General features: G+C 33.8%; 1 pseudogene; it reads right to left on the bottom strand.

Annotated features, from left to right (window-relative positions):
- Window positions 1-258: 258 nt before the first annotated feature.
- LOC127546481 (probable E3 ubiquitin-protein ligase TRIML1) lies at window positions 259-10,456 on the bottom strand (annotated as a pseudogene).
- Between the last annotated feature and the right edge of the window lie 252 nt (window positions 10,457-10,708).

The following is a 10,708-nucleotide window of genomic DNA, read 5'->3' as shown; positions in this document are numbered from 1 at the left end:
CCAATTTCAACAAGCATTTAACAAATCTCAGTAACATTCTAAACTCTGATTATGCAGAGAGCAAAATGAAACAATCCCCAATGTACTAGTTTATATTCTGCTGAGGTCAACATACAAAGGTTAAACATATACAAAGATAAAATAGGAAAAGGTCATGTCAGTAGTAGGCCAAGTAGGTACAATTATTTTTGTAAAACATAGTACATAGGAATTGGGATGATAATGGCCAATAAAAGTGTGCTCCTTGATTTCTCTCAATTAGCAGCAGATTGTGAAAGAACAATCATTTGTCAATACTTTCTTAGAAAGACTAAAGAAGGGCATGAAGAGGTACTGAAAATGAAGTGGTTGGGAATAAATTAGATATCTATTTTTCACATGATAAAATGATATCTCTCCGTGTTCATAGTCAAGGAAGATGCCAACTTTTAAGTTGAGCACATTGATGAGTTGATGTATTTTCTGGACTTATGAACAAAGATTATGGTGGGACATGAAATAAAGATAGCAGAAATTATGTATCAATACAGTCCTGAATACAAAGAAGTCTTGGGACTCTTTGATTTTTTTTTTACAGATGCCAATACACCACATAGTGTTATCTGGCACCTGTACCTCCCAATAATATCCCAAACAAAGGACTGAGGACTAAATATTTGAGCAAAATCTATTAATCTCCCATTATTATCGGGTGCTTCTTCCTGGACACTGCCATATCTCATATTCTTCAAATCCTCAGTTATGATAAGACCTGGGTCAATTGTGTTCTAATCCAGAGTGATATTCACTTTAAATTTGAAAACTCATTCCATAAAACCTGTGGTAGAATGGACAGTCATGCATAATTGGAAAGTTTCTTTTTTTTTTTTTTCTTTCTTTCTTTCTTTCTTTTTTTTTTTTTTTGCAGCACACATTCATTCCTGCTTAACACTTCTTTCATCTCCAGGAACAAATCCAAATCTGGTTTCTTACACTCCCTCTCTAACTCTGATTCTCTTTCTTAGTTCTTGACTCTGGAGAGATAATTTTTTAAATCTCTTGTTCAGGCCTTCTACATTGGCTATCTTTTGTGCTTGAAATTTTGATAGATATGCATCCTTCTCCTCATTTACAAATTGTTCAATTTCCTGGAATTCAGACAAAATGTTCTTTTGAATTTCTATTTCCTCCTCTATCAGTGCAAATTTAGTCTTCTCATTTGCCATTTGTCAAACAATGTTTTTGGTTTTCCTCCATACACCAGTTACAATTTCATGGATTTTTTTCCCCTGAAGTTCTCAGCAGCCTCATCTATGCAAAAGAGTCTGTGAGCTTCATACTCTTGGAATTGAGAATAGGACATAAAGATTGTGCTCTGGTCATTTTCACAGAACAGCTTCTCCACTTTCTGATGTACCTTTAACTTGCCATGTCCATCAGGGTACTGCAAATAATGAGTCCCGAGATTTTTGGCAAGGGCTGTCAGTTTACCAAGTTGCACATTGATTTGTAAATCCTGCAGTTGGGAGACACTCCTGCATTCTGGACAGGAGAAAGAGGTCAAGTCTTTTTGACAGTTGCTGCAGAGTTGGCTATCGCAAAAACTGGAGTCACACTCAATGGTCACTGGAATTGTAAAGTATTCTCTGCATATGGAGCAGATGAACTCTTTCTGGAGATCTTGAAACAGTTCTGAGGTAGAGGTCATGTTTTGTTGTTCCTTCTGAGATGTTTTCTTCAGCCTTACAGCTCCCTTTTTCCTCTGCTCAAAGTATATACAGAGGTTCTATCCCAGTCTTATGTTTTGATAGTTCCCTTTGCATACGCTATATTCTTGTACCTGTAACTATTTGATTTCATTTTGCCCTTTTTAGCTTTTGTGACTTGTGTTCTTCAGATCTCACCTCATTTCTTTCCACTGATGTCTTTCAAATTTCTGTCTTCTCCTTGAAAACTATTCAATTAATCGATTGATTAACATTATGGGTATTTGTTAACATTATCACCTTCTTTTGGCTAGAGAGCCATTTCCCTGAGGGTAGAAATGTGTTGTTTTTCATCTTTGTATTCCCAGTGCATTATGGCTCCCTAGCAGTACTTTTTGCATTGTAGACACTTAAATAAATATTTGTTGATTGTGAACCAGTGTGGTCTAATTGGGATTAAGTCCAGGTTTATGCCTTGAATCTGATACTTGCTGACTAAGTCACAACCTCCCATAGTTTAGGTAACTCTCAAAACTATACTTGATATGGGGAATTTCCTTCTTGGGTTTTTTTATACCAGTGAGATCACAGGTCTAGTTCCTAATCCTATTGTTGGCTTCATATGGCTTGAATAATGGAAAGAACATGGAAATTGGAGTCAAAAGAAGTGGTCCTACAATATGACTTTGATAATTATTACCTCTGAAATCTTGGACAAATCATTTTACTTTCTAGGAACCCAGTCCTTAAAATGTAGAAGTTAGACTCGATGGTCACTGGAATTGTAAAGTATTCTCTGCATATGGAGCAGATGAACTCTTTCTGGAGATCTTGAAACAGTTCTGAGGTAGAGGTCATGTTTTGTTGTTCCTTCTGAGATGTTTTCTTCAGCCTTACAGCTCCCTTTTTCCTCTGCTCAAAGTATATACAGAGGTTCTATCCCAGTCTTATGTTTTGATAGTTCCCTTTGCATACGCTATATTCTTGTACCTGTAACTATTTGATTTCATTTTGCCCTTTTTAGCTTTTGTGACTTGTGTTCTTCAGATCTCACCTCATTTCTTTCCACTGATGTCTTTCAAATTTCTGTCTTCTCCTTGAAAACTATTCAATTAATCGATTGATTAACATTATGGGTATTTGTTAACATTATCACCTTCTTTTGGCTAGAGAGCCATTTCCCTGAGGGTAGAAATGTGTTGTTTTTCATCTTTGTATTCCCAGTGCATTATGGCTCCCTAGCAGTACTTTTTGCATTGTAGACACTTAAATAAATATTTGTTGATTGTGAACCAGTGTGGTCTAATTGGGATTAAGTCCAGGTTTATGCCTTGAATCTGATACTTGCTGACTAAGTCACAACCTCCCATAGTTTAGGTAACTCTCAAAACTATACTTGATATGGGGAATTTCCTTCTTGGGTTTTTTTATACCAGTGAGATCACAGGTCTAGTTCCTAATCCTATTGTTGGCTTCATATGGCTTGAATAATGGAAAGAACATGGAAATTGGAGTCAAAAGAAGTGGTCCTACAATATGACTTTGATAATTATTACCTCTGAAATCTTGGACAAATCATTTTACTTTCTAGGAACCCAGTCCTTAAAATGTAGAAGTTAGACTCGATGTGGAAGACCCTTTTTATCTTTAAATCCCATGAATTTCTGAACTTATGGACTCCATTAGATTGTAATCTCCTTGAAGGTAGGAAATGTTTTTGCCTCTTTTTGTATCCCAAGCACAGTGTCTGGCACATAGTAGGCACTTAATAAATGTCTTTTTAATTGAATAGTTCACTTTCTCCTATAGAATTCTCTAGGAGTCCTTTTGAAAAATTTAAAGGTACATGAGTATTCATTTTACTCTCAATTTTTTTCTTGAATCTTGAGTATTCAGTTATATTTTTGTTTAATGTCACATCATATAGATAATCTAAAATAGAAAATGTTCCTTTAATTGCATTTGGTTCAATCATGTTGTTTTTGAATATGAATGTTTGTAAGAGTTCTCAAGAAGTCACAGCGGACTTTGTATAAAATGAAGAAGTTTCCATAAGACCTTATTCTAGAAAAGCTTGTAAATGGTATCTCCTGTTATTTCCAGTATTCTACTTTTCCTCTGCTGCTTATTCTATGCCAAAAATAAATGATATTGCCTCAATGACAGAGGGAAACCAGCAAAGCAGGAAGTGATTTTTTCTCTCAAAACTTGCTGACTCTTACAATCTTTAAAGGGCAGAGAGTAGAAATCAAAGTATTTCAGTATTTTACCCTAAACAAACATCTCTTCAAGATCATGCTGGCTGTACCAGATTTAAAATTATATTATAAAGCAGCAGTTACTAAAACCATCTGGTATTGGCTAAGAAATAGACTAGTTGATCAATGGAATAGGTTAGGTTCAAAGGACAAAACAGCCAATAACTTTAATAATATAGTGTTTGACAAACCCAAAGACACCAGTTTCTGGGATAAGAATGCACTATTTGACAAAAATTGCTGGGAAAATTGGAAATTAGTATGGCAGAAACTAGGCATTGACCCACACTTAACACCATACACCAAGATAAGGTCAAAATGGGTTTATGACCTAGGCATAAAGAATGAGATTATAAATAAATTGGAAGAGCATAGGATAGTTTACCTCTCAGATCTGTGGAAGAGAGAGGAATTTATGACCAAAGAAGAACTAGAGATCACTATTGACCACAAAATAGAAAATTTTGATTATATCAAATTGAAAAGTTTTTTGTACAAACAAAACAAATGCAGACAGGATTAGAAGGGAAACAATAAACTGGGAAAACATTTTTACAATCAAAGGTTCTGATAAAGGCCTCATTTCCAAAATATATAGAGAATTGACTCTAATTTATAAGAAATCAAACCATTCTCCAATTGATAAATGGTCAAAGGATATGAACAGACAATTCTCAGACGAAGAAATTGAAACTATAGACATATGAAAAGATGCTCCAAGTCATTATTAATCAGAGAAATTCAAATTAAGACAACTCTGAGATACCACTACACACCTGTCAGATTGGCTAGAGTGACAGGAAAAGATAATGTGGAATGTTGGAGGGGATGTGGGAAAACAGGGACACTGATACATTGTTGGTGGAATTGTGAACACATCCAGCCATTCTGGAGAGCAATTTGGAACTATGCTCAAAAAGTTATCAAACTGTGCATACCTTTTGATCCAGCAGTGTTTCTACTGGGCTTATACCCCAAAGAGATACTAAAGAAGGGAAAGGGACCTATATGTGCCAAAATGTTTGTGGCAGCCCTCTTTGTAGTGGCTAGAAGCTGGAAAATGAATGTATGCCCATCAATTGGAGAATGGTTGAGTAAATTGTAGCATATTAACGTTATGGAATATTATTGTTCTGTAAGGAATGACCAGTAGGATGAATACAGAGAGGACTGGCAAGACTTACATGAACTGATGCTAAGTGAAATGAGCAGAACTAGGAGATCATTATATACCTCAACAATGATACTGTTTGAGGATGTATTCTGATGGAAGTGGATCTCTTCGATAAAGAGAGCTAATTCAGTTTCAATTGATCAAAAATGGGCAGAAGCAGCTACACCCAAAGAAAGAACACTGGGAGATGAATATAAACTGCTTTCATTTTTGTTTTTCTTCCTGGGCTATTTATACCTCCTAAATTCAATTCTCCCTGTGCAACAAGAAAACTGTTCGGTTCTGCACATGTATATTGTATCCAGGATATACTGTAACCTATTCAACATGTAAAGGATTGCTTGCCATCTGGGGGAGGGGGTGGAGGGAGGGAGGGGAAAAATCGGAACAGAAGTGAATGCAAGGGATAATGTTGTAAAAAATTACCCTGGCATGAGTTCTATCAATAAAAAGTTATTAAAAAAAAGATCATGCTGACTATGTAAATATAATCAAGAATTATTGATTGATGCCTACTGTTTGCTGGCAAAAATTCTATGAAATAAATGCTCTAAGATTTTGTATATGACAGTTAACTTCCATAATTTGCCTGACTAAATTAACACTAGCATCAGGTTTACTTATGTTAAAATTCTTTTGGAAAAGTGACAATAAAATAGCCCAAATTTTTTTCATAAACTAAAAACAATGATTTAACATTACTAATTTCTTGCTTACAGAAGTTTTTAAAATAAATTATCTCAACTCCTTCCCCTCAAATTATAGGTTTTTAGTGATCATTTGGAAAATATAAGAAAAAAATAAAGTCATTATCGGAAGAAGAGCATGACAAAATTACTGAAATTAATAGTAAATATGAGTTAGAGAAAAAGTTGGAAGTCTTCCTCTACCACATTCTTTCTGCACAATTTTTCTGAAATTGATTTAACCTGATTGGGCCACAGTTTCCTCATAAAAATATTGTCACAAAATTAGATAATCTCTAAGGTCCCATTCAGGTTCATCGTGCTATGATTCTAATTGTAATTTTGTAATGAGATAGCTGAAAACACAACTTAAAGTTACTAAGCACTGGGTTATTAATTTAAATTTTCTAGAGGACATGCATGGATAGGTATGTGTGAACAGGAACCATTTTTAAGTCTAAATAATTAGGCTTCCTGGAAGAAGTACTGATATATAGTCTTGTCCTATATAATTACCAGAATAAGCATGAATGAAGGAAAGATAGTAGAAAAAGCTTGAAGCCACTCAGAATGTGTGTTCTACACATAGCGGATAGTTCAGAAGAGGCAGTGGACAGAAAGTTACACTGCCAGTTAGGACAAGAAGTTCAAATTTGTCCTCAAACACTTACTACCTGAGTAAATCACTTAACCTTTGTCTGCTTTGTTTTCCTCAATTATAAAATGACATAAATAATAGAACCTATCCAATAGGGTTGTTTTAAAAGTCAAATGGATAATATTGGTAAAATTCTTAGCATAGTGCCTGGAACATAGCAAGTGTTACATACATGTTTATTCCTTTACCTTTTTTGGATATGATTTGTGAATTCTTTCAATCTGGAATTTCATTTTCTATGTTTTAGAAGTTTTAGAAGTTCTAAGCAATTCTTCTTTATTATTTCTTTCACATGTTGTTAAAGTTTTTTTTTTTAATTTTCCTGTTGTGTTTTTCAGAGAGTTCTATGATCTTTAGGTTGTCTCTTCATATTCTGACTTAGAGATTAATATGTTTTGCCTGAGCAGTGACTATATTTTCTTTTAATACTATTGCTTTTTGCTTCTTTTCTTCTAGATTGTCTTCCTCTTCTGTTGATTTGCATTTCTAAATTAGTGTTCACTCTTCCATTTCTTTGGTGAATCTTGTCATGTATGGCACTTTATCTTTCCTGCCCATAATTTTTGCTGTACAGATCATAAATTCTGCTCTCATAATTCTCATTTCTCTTTTGAATTACTCAATAATAGGTTATTTGTCAATGAATATTGGATCATTTTATAGATTTTATTTATTTATGTATAGATACCTGAACTCATTTATTGGATATGAAAGTCATATTCCCTTTTGCTATCAGTGTTCTATGTTGATTATCTGTTCAAAGTTTTTGAACAGGTTTTTCTTTTTCCTGAGACCTTTAGAAATTTAGTCTCTCTATCTTTTCCCCCTTATTTACTTTTTGATTCTGTCTCTTCTGAAGTTGTTTTCCTGAGGGGATTGGGGACAGTTCCCATTCTATGCTCAATAGAAACCCTAATTCTGCTCTCATGTTTTTGATCTCTATACCTTTGATCTTTCTCTTAATGACTCTGGTAGTCCTCTTAACTTTTTATAGGCCCAAATCTTAGTCCCCAGATAAAGTTTCCAATATCCAGACACAATACCAATGCTTTCAATGAGGATATTTGTTCCTATGGAAAAGGAATAAAAGTTACAAATGATGTCATCACCATATTGACAAATTTACTGGTCCAACTTATTAAAGATTTATGAAAAATATAGACAAAAATCATTCAGATGAGAAAGACATGGAGAGAATGCAATCTGTATCAATAGAGAGAGCATCTGCAAAAATGGAAAGAACATTCACATCCTTGAGAACACAAATCCACCAGATTTGAGAATTTATTTATTTTTCTCTCCAAGGAAGGCAATATCATATATATATGTATATATATCCCAATTTCTTAAACTGTGATTCATGAATTCATATGAGGTCTTTTAACTGAATGTGGGGGGTCATGAAATTATAGTTTGTATACCAATTTAAGTTTGATTTGCATACCTGTTTTATTTATTTATGTACCCAAGGTCATGTATATTTTTTCAGGCGAAAAAAGGGACTATGAGAGGAAAAAATTTAAGAAATTCTGCTATCTAATATTAAGATAGCAATTAAGGAAAATAGCTTTAGATTTGGAGATAAAGATATACATCTGAATCTGACTTTTAGTTCTGCTCCTAATTACCTCAGCTATCCAGAACCTTTGAAATGTAGGTTCTCTTAGATAGTAAAAGAAAGCTGTTTATCTCTAGACTACTGAACTATAGAGGACTTGTTTTACTGATGTCTTCCCATGTAATTGTGGATAAAGAGCTATTTTCTTCCATAGAATCCCATTAGGTCATGGATTCAAAGCTTTAAGGAATCTTAAAAGTAATCCTGATCTCTACTATCAAGTTTATGAACTACAATTCTCCCCATATTGGGGATCTATTTTCCTTAGAAACTTCTAATATAGAAACTTCCAGTCCTAAATAATTGGCAACTCTTTCTGTGACACCAAAGGAATCTACCCCCCAGAGGTGATAAACTAATCAGATGCATGTGAGTAGCACCCCTTTCTATAAAAATTCATAAACACAAGAAACTGCTTTGATTTCTGAGTTATTCTGATGTACCCATTGATATCACTTTTTGTTTTCTTTTGTGGATTTTTATTTATTTTTCTTTTAAAAAATAAATTCTATTTATTTAAACATTCTTTTAAAAAATTGAGTTTCAACATTTCCTCTTTCCTCTCAATCCTCCTCCACCCATTGAGAAGGCAAGCATGATGATATTACACTTCTGAAATGATGTAAAACATATTTTCATATTAGCCATGTTGCAGAAAAGCAAAAAAAAAGTGAAAAAATACTGCAACCTGCATTTACAGTTCATCAGTTTTCTCTATGGAGGTGGAGAACTTTTTTCATCATGTGTTCTTATGAATTGTCTTGGATCATTGCATTGATCAGAGTGACTAAGTCTTTCAAGGTTAATCATCATTACAATGTTGCTATTACTTTATACAATGTTCCCTTAGTAGTGCTCATTTCCTTCAGTGGTTTTTAAAAAAGTTTTGCTGTTTGTTTTTCACTTCTATCTCTCCTTACTAATTTGTTTCCCCCACCCAACTGCTACCATGTAACAAATATGGGAAAATTTTGACAGGATTAAAAATTTCAGAGTTGCAGACTTTATTAATAATTTAGTCTATACTTTATCTAAAAGGAATTGCTGCACTTAACATTTTTGACAGATGGTTATCCACTCACTTCATGCTTAAAAATTTCTGATTTAAAGAAACCCTCTGTTTCTTGATGCACTTTTGTGCATATCTTATCATTAGAAAGTTCTTCCCAATATCAAGTCTATATTCCACATAGCCCAGCATCTTATTTTTTAGGTTGTAGAAAATAAGACTGAAGAGATGTGATTAGGGCCCAGTGTAAAGAGACTATTATCTTATCCTTGGAATTTGTATCTTTCTAAATGCAGCAAAAGATCACAATAACTTTTTTGGGAGGGAAAGGGATTCAAAATTACACTGCTGAACTATATGGTGTTTGTAGTCCACTATAATGCTGGGATCATTTTTAGATGCAAATTTCTATCTCACCATGCTTTTCCCATCTTGAATATTTCTATAATAATTGTAAAGAGATAAAAAGAAATTTGAAAAGCAAAAAGACTGTTCTACTTCACCCCAGGTGACAGAAATAGAGGCAATATGTGGAAGCTATCATGTGATAGGTTTTTAGCTCATTGAAAGGAATACTATTTCTAGTAGCTAAAAGTCAGGATGTCATGACTTTCTAATGATTGGAGATTTTTACACAAATTTTGGATTATCAATTTTGTGCATGCATATATGTGTGTTTGTATGTATGTTGTATGTATGCATTATAGAAGACACTTTTGTTGGCATAAAGAGAAGATCAGATGAATATTTAGGTCTAATTGAACTTTGAAGGTCTGGATTCTATAGAAAGCAGTCCTGATTGAGAAGTGGGGCTTTGAAATGGATGACTACCTCCAAAAATATAGGCTTCCCAGATTAACAGAGGAAGAAGTAAATTGCTTAAATAGTCCCATTTCAGGAAAAGAAATAGAACAAGCTATTAATCAACTCCCTAAGAAAAAATCCCAAGATCAGATGGATTTACATGTGAATTCTACCAAACATTTAAAGAACAAGTAGCCCCAATGCTTTATAAACTATTTGAAAAAATAGGGAATGAAGGAGTCCTACCAAATCCCTATTATGACACAGACATGGTATTGATACCTAAACCAGGTAGGTTGAAAACAGAGAAAGAAAATTATAGACCAATCTCCCTAATGAATATTGATGCTAAAATCTTAAATAAGATATTAGCAAAAAGACTACAGAAAATCATCCCCAGGATAATACACCACAATCAAGTAGGATTTATACCAGGAATGCAGGGCTGGTTCAATACAAGGAAAACTATCAGTATAATTGGCCATATTAATAACCAAATTAACAAAAACCATATGATCATCTCAATAGATGCAGAAAAAGCATTTGATAAAATCCAATATCCATTCCTATTAAAAACACTTCAGAGTATAGGAATAAATAGACTTTTCCTTAAAATAATCAGTAGCATCTATTTAAAACCATCAGTACGCATCATATGTAATGGGGACAAACTGCAACCATTCCCAATAAGATCAGGAGTGAAACAAGATTGCCCCTATCACCGTTACTATTCAATATTGTATTGGAAATGCTAGCTTTGGCCATAAGAGTTGAGAAAGAGATTAAAGGAATAAGAATAGGCAATGAGAAAACCAA

The sequence above is a fragment of the Antechinus flavipes genome, chromosome 2 (genome assembly GCF_016432865.1).
Source record: "Antechinus flavipes isolate AdamAnt ecotype Samford, QLD, Australia chromosome 2, AdamAnt_v2, whole genome shotgun sequence".
In the NCBI taxonomy this organism is placed as follows: Eukaryota; Metazoa; Chordata; class Mammalia; order Dasyuromorphia; family Dasyuridae; genus Antechinus; species Antechinus flavipes.
Note: the sequence above shows the minus strand (reverse complement) of the source record. Positions and strands in the feature narration are given on the sequence as shown.